This window comes from Acomys minous, assembly GCF_964271855.1.
Source record: "Acomys minous genome assembly, chromosome: 11".
Lineage (NCBI taxonomy): Eukaryota > Metazoa > Chordata > Mammalia > Rodentia > Muridae > Acomys > Acomys minous.
The window spans coordinates 36,263,374-36,275,716 of NC_140492.1; the positions used below are offsets into that span (position 1 = coordinate 36,263,374).

Below are 12,343 nucleotides of genomic sequence, written 5' to 3' on the forward strand. Positions count from 1 at the left end.
CTGCTGTGGGCTGCAGTACAGCATGCTTCATTCAGTGAACAGGCCTATCCTATATCCGTGAAGCCCAAAGGAATGTTTACATGTTAACAGCCACTTTCCTGATGGAAAAGAACATGCATTCACTTAGGGCCACGCTAGTTTGAGGAACAGCAGACGAATTTCTATATAGCTGGTTGAGTTACATAAAAACATGAAATTTTGTGCCATGTACATACTTAAATCTTGTTACCGATCTATTTGCTGATGGAGAACAGGGAGTGTTTTACATTGATTTCAGTGTCTCGTGTCAATACACAGAACTGTAGTAGACTTACAATGAAGCGAATATGGGCATAAAAGAATGGTGGTCATTTTTTTAGACAAAAAAAAAAAATCTGTTCTTGTGTAGACTTGAGGTATGGACTTCTCTCCTCAGGTTTTGCCTCCAGCTCTTTCCTAAGACTTTCCTCCCTTAGATATGCATCTGTCCTGAGGAGATAACTTCACTGCCACTCTAGAGTGAAGCATCTTGGTGATGTTTATTTATCCTTTCCTAGATTCAACCACTTTCCCTGGTTAAGGGCTTACAAGATTCTGGATTTTATATCTGGGTTTCACATCCAGATTCTGGTTTATTAATCTGTAAAATAGGGTTAGTAATGGGATCTTGCCATGACATTGTTGAGGATTGAATAAGAGGCACATTAAAAAGGTCTGGTGTAGCACCTGGCAGAGAGACAGCACTCAGCGAATGTTAGTCAAAGGGACCATTTGGGGGGGTATCATTTAAGTCTATGTAATCCCATGTACCAAAGATCAAGAATATCAAGACACATAGATCAGGGATACATTGTATACACCTGTGTCATGCCACCTGAAGTGTTAAGAGATCATCACTCACTGTTGAGCTTAATGGACAGTGGACCAGTAAAAACACACATGAATATTTAACACAGATATATTCTCTTCCCCAATTTCCATCCCCCTCTACATATTGATATACAGACTCGATTAGTCATGTCTAGTTGGCAATGTAATTGCCATTTTTATTTCTCTCCTAACAGACTTCTAATATCATTTGGGATGAAAAGTGCCCATATTCGCTTCATTGTAAATATACACATGCATGAAAAGTATTTTACAAATAAAGATGTCCAAGTGAGTTAGTTCTGACCAGTGCCATATGAGAACTCTTCAAGGAAGGTTCCAGTAAACTTCCAAAAGGGAGAGAGGCTTGTGCAGCAATGCCACTTGCACTGTTCCTTTCTTCCTGCCTAGGGGTGATCCTAATATCATGGTAGTACAACAGGTAGTTCTGGAATGTAAAGACAGAAGATATCTGACCAACATTACAGAGTAGGAAAACAGAACTAGTAGTCCCGATAACATACAGACCTACCCTATAGTTACTTCCTACAAATACATTTATTTTAGGAGAGAAAAAAGAAACCCAGTTTGCCCATCAGGTTTCTTTTCTTTGAAAAAAAAAAAAGCACCTGTACTTGGAGAGTTATAATAAAACACAAGGCAGGTAGACCCTGAACACATTCTAAGAGGAGATCTTACTGCAAAGACTTTACTATAGGTCTGAACTGTCCTTTTTCCAGAAGTATAGAATTAGAATAAGCTTGTTCTTCTCTAGTCCCCAACTGAATGAAAGAGATCGCAGTTAATTTCTGGCGCACACTCTTCGCTGGCATTATAAGAAATGGGTTATGAATAAGTTACGCTGTCTCCTTTAAGAGGCTATGGTTGTAATCCAGGTAACCACACAAATATGCATAAAACAAAATAGGCTGAAGGGCATGCCATGAGTGAGCATAGGTATAGTGGATGGTGACATTGTATGCTGTCAGACGCAACTGGAAGGCCACACAGAGAAGAAAAGGCAGGATTTTAGTAGCATAAAGGAGGGGGGGAGCAAGCAGTATGGGCAGAGCATGAAGGAGGACTTAAGGGTTGCCGTAGGAAACATGCTAATTGTTTTCAGCTCTTGGATTATGGTAAAATATCACCTTAGACAGTCTTGAACTGGAGATGTAACTCCATGGTATGTGTACCCTGTTTCAATCCCAAGCAGGACTGTAAAGAATCTCTAGGTCATTCTGACTTCATATTTAATTTAGCCATCTTTGAAACTTTTATTTGTTAAAAATGTGTTTCCCCTTTCAGTTCTTTCAAAAAGAAGTAGAAGCATCAAGACATTTTAGTCTGAGAAAACTAACACAAGTGTGAATTCTTTGCACATACTGCCTGTGAGGGAGTATGCAACACAGTGGGACATCTTTATTCTTCATGATGACTTGAAAGTTGCCTGTTTTGGTGACATCAGGAGTGTAATACCTGGAGTCTCCTTGACCACCCTTGTCTTCTGTATCACGTGCCAATGCTTTTAATTGTACTGCTTGCCAAGCAGAAGACTATCCCACACAGAAAGAAACAGAGGCTTGGAACTGATAAGAGCTTGTACATTGTGAATTGTTCCACAGAGTAGGAGAGTCCCCAATGAGTCCTTGTTCACCACTTTATCTCCTTCGCTTTGAAAGTGTAGTCTATGACATGCTTTGTGACTGGCTGGTGCTTTGTGACTGGCTGGTGGGACGGAGAGACTGCCCTTCTTCAAGGTTACCAAGTAGTTAATACTATAGATTATTTAATAATAAAAAAAAAAAAACCAAAGCTTCCCATAAGCCCATCTAAGTGAATAAAAAGGCTATAAGGGCTTTAGAAAATAATTTTAATTAATAAAAAATAAATGTACAAAACTTAGGCCAACATGGTATACACAGAAGCTGGAATAATGTTGCTTCTGAGACTGCTGTGTGTATGTTGTAGAACTGATGTACTACTGTGTTGAGGGCGCACTGTTTGAGGCCATAAAGAATGCATTCACATCATAGTCCAGAGAGAGACACCCTTGTTGCTGGTTGTACTTCTGTGGTCATATAGAGCAACTCAGACAACTCTTGGGTTTTCTTTTGTTTTGTTTTGGCTGAAGAGATTTCCTTGCAGAGTTCTCTGTCTTCTGAAATTCCTCTAGCTCTTACTTTTTTTTTCATTTTTTTAATTAATCATTTTTACATATACATTTATATTATTACACATACATACATACACAGATATACATACACACATACATACACACACAAACATATATATATATATATATATATATATATATATATATATATATATATATATATATGTATGTATATAACCACATACAGCAAGAAGAGCCACAGAACAATCAGGAATTATATAAATGTTACATTCTTAGTGTTTTGGCTATTTGTATTTGGCAACCACGAAGAAAACATCTTTCCTATCTTGGTGAGCCTAAAATTCTGGATGAAAATCAATATCTATCATATCTCATCTTTATCAATTTAAAACATCTTTGTAGACCTCAAAATATTTTAACCCCTAAATAACTAAGCTTAATTATAAAATAAACTATCTGGTCTTCAACTCCATCAGAGACTTGAGAACAATAAAACTGATTACCTGAGTAGACAGGAAGTGAAGGTTACCAGCTTGAAAATGAAAAAATGACAGTTTGCTGCCGGAACAGTCATCCAAACCCTTTATAACACTGGAGCACCATCTTCCACTTTCTGGCCTGGTATGTCTGACAGATGTATTTGTGAGGCAGGAACTGTTGAGGACTTGTTTACCCTGTCTTGGCAAAGTTTGTCTGTCAACACTGCTTGCATCCAAGTGTGCCCATTTTTAGGCAGGATTCTGTCTATGTCCGAAATGAGGACAATTTGCCCAGTGGCTGGTTTGCCACAATTGAAGCCATCTCCATAAGGAGATTCTTTGATGCTAATCATCTTTTTGAGGTTGGCTGGGTGTTACTAGGAGTTGACCTGTCTTGCTGTCAATGAATCTTTAAAATATTCAAAGCATCTTTAAATGTCATATTCTGTAGGTCTCTGAGGTTTTTGAAGACCTTATCTAACTACTTTACCTTATCTATCTATAGAATCATATCTATCTGTTAAACCTAGTTGAGCAACTCATGATCATGTCAATTACTAGTCTATTTTTATCACAAGAATATACAGCTCATACTTTTGTGAATCACAGGATTCACAGTGTCCATTGTCTCTGGGTGTGGATCACTGTGTCCTTGGCTCCCTACTATATCCTGAAAGCTTCTTCATATATCCAGTATTTGGCTACTACATTAAGTTTTCTTTGTGTCAATTATTATTATGCCAGAGTTCAAGGCTTTTCTCTACCTATGACTTTGTCTGCTTCAAAGAAAATAACCTTTCTTTGTCCTTGTATTGGGTTGTATCATACAATTTTTAGTCGGGGACAATTTTTGGTAAATATCATGTGGTCACTATACCGAAGGCCACAAAAGGCAGAGATAATTCTCTGAGAAGGAGCTGTCACTAATAACACTGGAATGCCAGGTGCACACTAGGGATGTCCTGGGTCTTTTTATGTCTTGTCACCCACTCTCTGCTTTTTCCCAATGGGTAGTCAGTCAACCCATAGCTTTAACGGGTAATAATATCATGTAGGAATATTTCTATTTTGTTAGTCATGGCCATTCTGCCCCAAGAACACTCCCACCTTTGTAGCACTTCCTCAGGTCTCTCCATGTCTCACTGCCTCCCAGCAGCTAAAATGGCAGCCCTTGGCCAGGATGGAAGCTTCCAATCCTTTCCTGGGACTGAGGCCGCCATCTGCTCGACAAGGAAGCTACTCCGTTCTCATCATTAAATGCCTGGCATTTTCCTATCTGATTCAAGAAAAGGAAAGTACTGGATTCTGTTCTCAGCACCTCAGCACTGCAGCGTGACGACTGTTACTTTGCAAGCAGCTTTGAAAGGAGAGCCCTGTCTCTCTCCACAATCCCAGCAATGTGGACAGACGGTGTGCTTGCATTCCACTCCCCTGACTGGAATGTGGAGAAGGTGACTGGCTGTGGGAATGAGATTAGAAACACTAGAGAAGCCTTTTGAAGAGAGCAAAAGGAAGGTAGGAAACACTGTCTTATGCTTACAACAATCGCATGCCAAATATTTGCTGTTGTCGACTCAAAATAAAACCTCTTAGGGGCAGTAAATTTTTAAAAAATGAAATTTCTATGGCTATATAAAAATGCTAAATATAAACTATAAAAACCCTAAAAGACACTGGACAAAGATTTGGCTTGGTATTAGTTTCTATTTCACTCTTTTCCTTTGTCATCCATGAAATGTATTTTGAAAAGTGTAAAGGGAACACAGAAAATCTAGGGGTGTGATGAGTTGTACACAGAGCATACAGTTTGCAGAAAGGCAGGTCTGGGATCAAATCCCAGCTCTGTCTTCTCACTAACCTCTCTGTGTAGCAACTTCCTCTGATTAGACAAAGGCGCACAATGCCTTCCCTATGCAGCAGTTGCCAACCATCACAGGCTGATATAGGCAACGTGTCTACCAGCATGCTACTCCATAAAAGGTGCTCAGTAAATATGCACTTCAGAGACTGGAATACTTTAATACAGAGTAAAGGAATGAAAAATAAGAGCAAAGAATTTGGCCAAAGAGAATGGGACGGTCGGAGTGACCTAGGTCCTGGGAGTGTGTAGAGAGCTGGCAGAAGAGCACACAGGAGAAAGACTGCAGCTGCATTTTCCAGACCATGAATCAGTGGTCAGCAGCTGGCTTCATATAGCAGGTCAAGGTCATAGAGTTCCCTGGCAGATACGTGAAGCCCTTTCTCCTTCGAAGATTAAAAAAAAGATATCTGTGATCATTTCTAGACATACAGTGAGAAGAACACAAGCATACTGTGAGAATGGTTCACCTCATTGGATGCTCAGTCTCTATCATTGCTGCGGTTACAGCCTTGAGGCTCATGGATTCTTAGAGATGAACATTACGAGTGTTTGCGCAGGCTACTTTGAGCCTACCCAGCACACAGTTCTGTGGAAAATTTGGTGCATAATTGTGCTTTCTGAGAACTGCTTCTGTTGCTTTTTTCACATTTATCAAGAGCGTGTAAGGCGTATGCCACTTTTGATACACTACCACTTCCATCAGCATTTTAAAAAACAATTTTTTAGAACTGGAGATTCTGTGAAAATAAATTAGTGTGTCATTCATGTAGCTTTATTTATTTGTTTGTTTTAAGTTTTTGAGTCAGGTTCTCGTGCATTCCCAGATTGGCCTTGAAAAGCCTACATAGCTGGGGATGACCTTGAAATGGCTGAAGTCAACTTTGAACTTCTGATTTCTCACTTCCACCTTCAGAGTGCTAGGATTTAGGACTGCACTACCAGCCTACGTATGTGGTACTGGGATAAAATCCAGGGCTTCCTGTATGGTAGGTGAACACGCTACCCGATTTAGCTACACACCCAGCTTGGGTCTATTCCGGTTCTTACTTTTCCTTCTCAGTCTTGAGGGATAAAATCTGTTCTTTGTCTCAATACACAAATCTGGGGAAGCATATAGCCCATCCTAAAAAACGTTCCATGATCATGGGAAGAAACATCTTCCAACACTGCAAGTGAAAGAAAAAAGGATAGAAAAGACAGGCATTCTGCCATGATTGAGCCTCTTGTTCAATGTCATGATCCTGGTCAACCTACGTCATAGCCCATCTCATGGGCTCATCAATGCACTTACTTAAATAAGCTTAAGCAGAGTTTTCTGCTATATTCAGCCAAGCACATTCCAATGGGTCCTTACATTATATTAAAAGGAAAGATGTCATAGGAAATACAGACTCAAGCTGTTTAGCCCTTTAAATCCATGTCCACATAACTAGATAACACATTTGAGCACCTTGTCTAGAATACTTATAACATTTTCACTGTAGTAATTATAGGAATGCCTTTGATTCCTTTATTGTGGTAAGGGTAATAAAACACACTGCCATGTAAAAAGAAGCAGCCATGGGAATTCAGAGTGTATTCTGAGGACTTTTGTTATGTAGAGTATATGCTTTATGGAATCACAGCCATTCAGAAAAACTGAGGAATATAAAAATGCAATTGGGAAGGTCTATGCAGCAGCCTCAGCATGTCACGAAAGAGGGAAATGGCTGTTTTTAGAAACTGAACTATAGAACCCTTTTACTCTAGAGAAAACCTTATGGCTTTCTTTGTCAAGTGTAATAATTGTGCTCCCCTGCCCTGACAATTGGATGGCGGATGTGCGCTAACCCAGAAGGCACTCTGACCTTGACTTTATACTCTACAAAGTCCCAGCCCAGAACAAATCAAAGATTTCCTGCTGGATTATCTACCCTGGATCATCCTGATATGCATCCCATTTCCAGACTTCAAGGCTACAGAAAGGCACTCTTTCCAGAGCATTCTCATACGATTACCACAGTAAACTCAGAGTCCAAATCATTTTTGGATGCTCTGTCCCATTGGATGATGGAAGAATTAGGATGATGAAGACGATAATCTACAAACAGCTGGTGGCTAGACCTATGGTGTCCTCCCTAGAGACTTCTTGAGTTTGCAAGAAGGTCCAGACAGGAAGCCAACATCTTCTGCATTCCTAAACCTCAAACTTAAAAGGAATCCTGAGCATCTGTTGTCACTGACACTCACTCTATTCGCATTTTTATCCATGGCTTATATTGATTGATGAACAAATATACTTTATGAGGCAAGGCTGAGAGAAATGTTTGGAAATACAACCATAGCTTGTGATACTTATTTTTATACATCGTTAATGAAAATTAGCTCATTTAGTTCCTATTTTGTAGATGAAGGACTTAGGACATAGAGCCAGGACTTTAGGTGTCTTGTCTAAGGCTACACTGCAAGGAAAAGATAGATGGAAAGTTTGGAACCCATAATTCTTGCTGCAAAAACGTGCTCATTTAACCTTATTTTTTCATGCCTTTGGCACAGTGTAGTATTTAGGCTGGTAGAATAGATATTTTTATTTGCTAAAAATATTGGCAAAAACTACAAGCAAGGAACCAAATAATTTACTAATAATGTACATGAAGAAGAACCAGTGTTGCTAGTTGCTCACCCTGGATTTCAACAGAAGAGAAGTGAGATGAGTCTACAAAGGAAGCTCTGGGTTCAGCACAAAGGTAACTGTTCCATAGCACTCTAGCTGCTCTGAGCCCCAAGAATAAGCCAGAATGACTTATTTAAGTCTGGTGTCATAGTGCAGGAGCAGCGTTTTCAGGATAATGACATGACATTAGCCGTCCAAGGACTGCTTTGGATTCACTGAGATAGAACCCCAGTAAATACAGTCTATAGTACCAGTTTCTCATATTAAAAAAAATCAATTATAGCAAGTATGGCCTGTAACATTTCAGTTGAAGAACAGGTAGTATCATGTAAACAGTGAAAGTTTTGAAAATGTTTCAAGACACTAATAAGGGCTTCTAACTTCAATAGGGAGGGGACACCCAGCAGCACAGCTCTACAAAGCTCTTGGGCCATCCTGTTTGTTAAGTATCTTTTCTGTTAGCAGCGAGGATATTTTTCCAACAAAAAGTGCTTTAACCTACCCAGATTTCTAAAGGTAATTTTAAACTCAAAACCAAAAAAGTTAGTCACACAGTTGTTAATTAGAAACACTGACTTCGTGTGGGCTTCTTGGGATTCCGCATCTTCTGACAGGCAGTACCCACAATGAACCATGGGATTCTAATACCTGAAATCTCCAAATTCTTTCTTACGCAGCTAGGAAAATGTTGAAAAGTCCATTTCAAATGGGCATGTCTCTGACCCACTCATGTTTGTAAATGTTCTCTGTCTTTGGGAAGATGCCACAGAAGTATGAAAATTAATAATGTAAATACATGGTTGAGATCCACAGTGGGATGTACCTATAGTGACGGAAGAAAGTAGAAAAATTTAGCATAATCAGAGAGGTGACTCCTGGATAACCCCAGCAAACTGTCTTGTGAGTCATCACATTTCTTGAACTATGTCTCTCTCAAGGGAGATGAAGCAATTACATAGACATAATGTCTTACCCTTTCAGTGCAGCGTAGCCCGCGTTCTTCAACCCATTCATCACCATCCACGGTATTTGTGTGCACTGCTGTCATGCAGAGCTGGTTGCCAGCAATGATTAAAAAGAACTTCATAAGGGTCTACATGTAGGAGACAAAGTAAAACCAATTTTCACCGTGTCTGCTATGAAGACATCAGTCCATTAAGGGGAAACTCCCCCGAGGAGCTCCTCGATGAGCATGTCTTCCTTGAGGACTGTCTCCAGAGACCAAGAAGTAAATGAAGTGATTCTCTGTCACTCACAACCACTCTTTCTCCTCATAAGCGAGTCAGTGAGGCTGGGGAATTGCCGTAGACCAGCTTCTCTCTCCAGTCACTTCTTTGCCTACCTCTTGCTCATTGATTCTGAAGGTCCCTTTCTCTCACTTCTTTCCTGATAGCCTGCATTGATTCTCAAAATAAACAAAAAATGAAAATACCAAACACTCTGTGATTTCATTGCTGGAGACACTTCATCCTATCTAGCACATGGAGATTCATTGCAAGTTCTTAGAAAGAAAAAAAAAAAACTAATTCTTCAAATCTAATCTCCCCACCTTTTCTCTCCTCCCCATCTCTTCCTGCCCCCTCTTTGTCCTCCTTTCTCTTTCATCCTCCTCCTTTTCTACTTCCTCCTCCTCTTCGGTCTCTACTTTCCTTCAAAATGAAAATTCCAATGCCAACCAATTTTTTGATGCTACTTGTACAACAGCAGTGTGGAAGTACTTGCAATATGCCTAGCCCAGTAGTAGTCTAACCATATTACACTTATTGGCTCATTTAACTGACTTAGATGGGGATAGTTGCTTATTCTCTTCAAACAAACAAAACTGAGGTCGGAAGAAGTTATGTAATTTGGCAGTGGCCACATGAAACATGAGCTCTAAAATGTCAAATTCCATGTGTGAATCAACGCTACCACCGTTCTATAGAGGAAGGGATTGAGGAATACAGCTGTAATGTACACAGGGCCCCTATACTGTTATAGTGCTCAGACTCTGCATTACTTAGTTAAATCTGACCCACAATACTACACACCAGGCATGATTATCCTTGATTTAATAGCTAAGATTAAAATAACCTTGTCCAGCAGCGAGGCTGATAATCAGATGATTATGCAAATTATTCAGGCTAATGCATACTAGATTACCACCTGCTACTGGAAAGGGGGGCGGATGGGAACAGGAGGGATCAGGTCAAGGGAGAAGGAAGGGAGAGACTACTGAGAGAGACAACTGGAAAGGGGAGCATCTCTGGGATGAACTAGAAACCTAGGGCAATGGAAACTCCCAGGACTCTATGACAGTAATCCTAGCTAAGACTCCCAGCAATGGCTGATATGGATCCTGAACAGGGCATCTTCTGTAACCAGGCAAGGCTTCCAATGAAGAGACTGGGACACCAACCCAGCCACAAAACCTTTGATCTACATTTAGGAGTGGCCAACCAATGACTGGGCTAGCTTGAAAGCCATGCAATGAGAGGGAGCCCACCCCTGACACTGTTAATGACATTCTGATATACTTGCAGATAGGAGCCTAGCGTAACTGTCATTGGAGAGGCTTCATCCAGCAACTGATGGAAACAGATGCGGAGACTCACACTCAAATATTAAGTTGAGCCTGGGGAGTCCTGTGGAAGATGGGGAGGAAGGATTGTAGGAGCCAGAGGGGGTAAAGGACACCACAAGAAAACCTACAGAATCAACTAACCTGGGCCCATAGGGGGTTACAGAGACTAAACCAGCAACCAGGGAACATGCGTAGGACTGACCTAGGCCCTCTTCACATACGTAACAGTTATATAGTTTGGTCTTCATGTGGGACTCCTAACTGCAGGCGCAGGGGCTATCTTTGACTCTGTTGCCTGCCTTTGGGACCCTTTCTCCCTACTGGGCTGCCTTGACTAGCCTCAATAGGAGAAGATGCCTAGTCTTACTGAAATTTGATATGCAAAGGCTGGTTGATATCCATGATAGGCTTCCCCATTTCTGAAGAGAAAGGAGGAGGGGTAGATGGGGGAGTAGGCAAGTGGGGGAGGGGATGACTAGGAGGAGAAGAGGAAGGGGGAACTGTAGTTGGGATGTAAATATAGTAATTAAAAATATAAAGAAATAACTGTGAGTATGTTTGATATAATTTTGTTTTATGTAAATCATTAAGTATTGATCTTACAACTTCAGGAACTAGTGCTGTCACACTGCAGTAATTTAACGAGAAAATTAAAAATATACTGTGCTCCATGAGAATGCAAATACAAAAATTTATGAAATGCATTAAAACAGAGCTGAGAGGGAAATTTATAGCACTAAACACTTAGTGTAGAAAATAAGAATATTCTCAAATCAATAATCTCACTTCCCATATTAAATAACCAGAAAGCTCAAAGCAAAAAAAAAAAAAAACCAAAAAAAAAAAAAAAAAACCATGAAATTTCAAAGACAGTAACACAGACCAGTGAGCCTGACAGCAGAAAAAGCAGAAAAAAAAATCAATGAGACAAAGGGAGTTTCTTAGAAAAGATCAGTAAAACTATTAACCCCTTGCGAGATTAAGAACAAATAAAGAGAATATGCAAATCACATATATTGGAAATGACAGGATATGACTACTGACCTAGCAGACACTATAATTATAATAAAGAAATGTCACCAAATGTTTGTGTACATAAACCATACAGCACAGTTGAAATGAACCAGTTTTTCCAAAAGCACAGACTGTTACAGGTCTCTTCTTATGAAACAGGTAATTTTAGTAGCTCTAAAAGTATTAACGAAATTCAGTTTATAATTTCAACTTTTCCCCCAAATGGTTTTAATTATTTGGTGAATGGTGAATTATTCCAAATATTTAAGTAAGAGTAAAGGTCAATTTCTACAAACTCTTCAGAAGAAAAAACATGTTCCAATTCACTGTTGTCAGTACTATCTTGACTCCAAAACCTATTAAAGATAACAGAAGAAACAAATTACAGTGTCTCTCAATGGTGCATACACAAAAAATACTCAATATTTAGCCCATTAAAATGTAAAAAAAGCATGAATAAAGTAGTATTAATCACAAGACTATACACTTGGCTCAAGTTTTGAAAATCAGTCAGTGTAATCTACTATATCAATACAGTAGAGAAGGAACAGCATACGATCCAATCAGGTGGTACAAGGAATAACTTGAAAAGGTCAACATTCAGTTTTATAAAAACTCAGCAAAGTCTTAGTGGATAGTAATATCCTTATTTCTATAAAAGACATGTATAAAAATGGTCATGGTTAACTAATATTTGATGAAAAACTAATGCTACAAGGTAACCCCAGCAGATAACACACACGGACATGCTTTCAGCTGACTAGAAAGTGTTTCCTCACCAACTGGAGGCTGC

At 39.6% G+C, this 12,343-nt stretch overlaps 1 protein-coding gene across 7 annotated transcripts in view; it reads left to right on the forward strand.

Moving 5' to 3' along the window:
• The window catches only part of LOC311608683 (uncharacterized protein), a 97,088-nt gene that overhangs the window by 9,778 nt on the left and 74,967 nt on the right, over positions 1–12,343 (forward strand). Inside the window, exon 5 of one of the 7 annotated variants that reach the window (XR_014783071.1) lies at positions 4,613–5,132. The exons of the other annotated variants lie outside the window; for them this stretch is intronic. The gene's annotated coding sequence lies outside the window, so the exon portion shown is untranslated. Of the gene's footprint in view, positions 1–4,612; positions 5,133–12,343 lie in introns of those variants that run through there. 7 annotated transcript variants of the gene reach the window in all.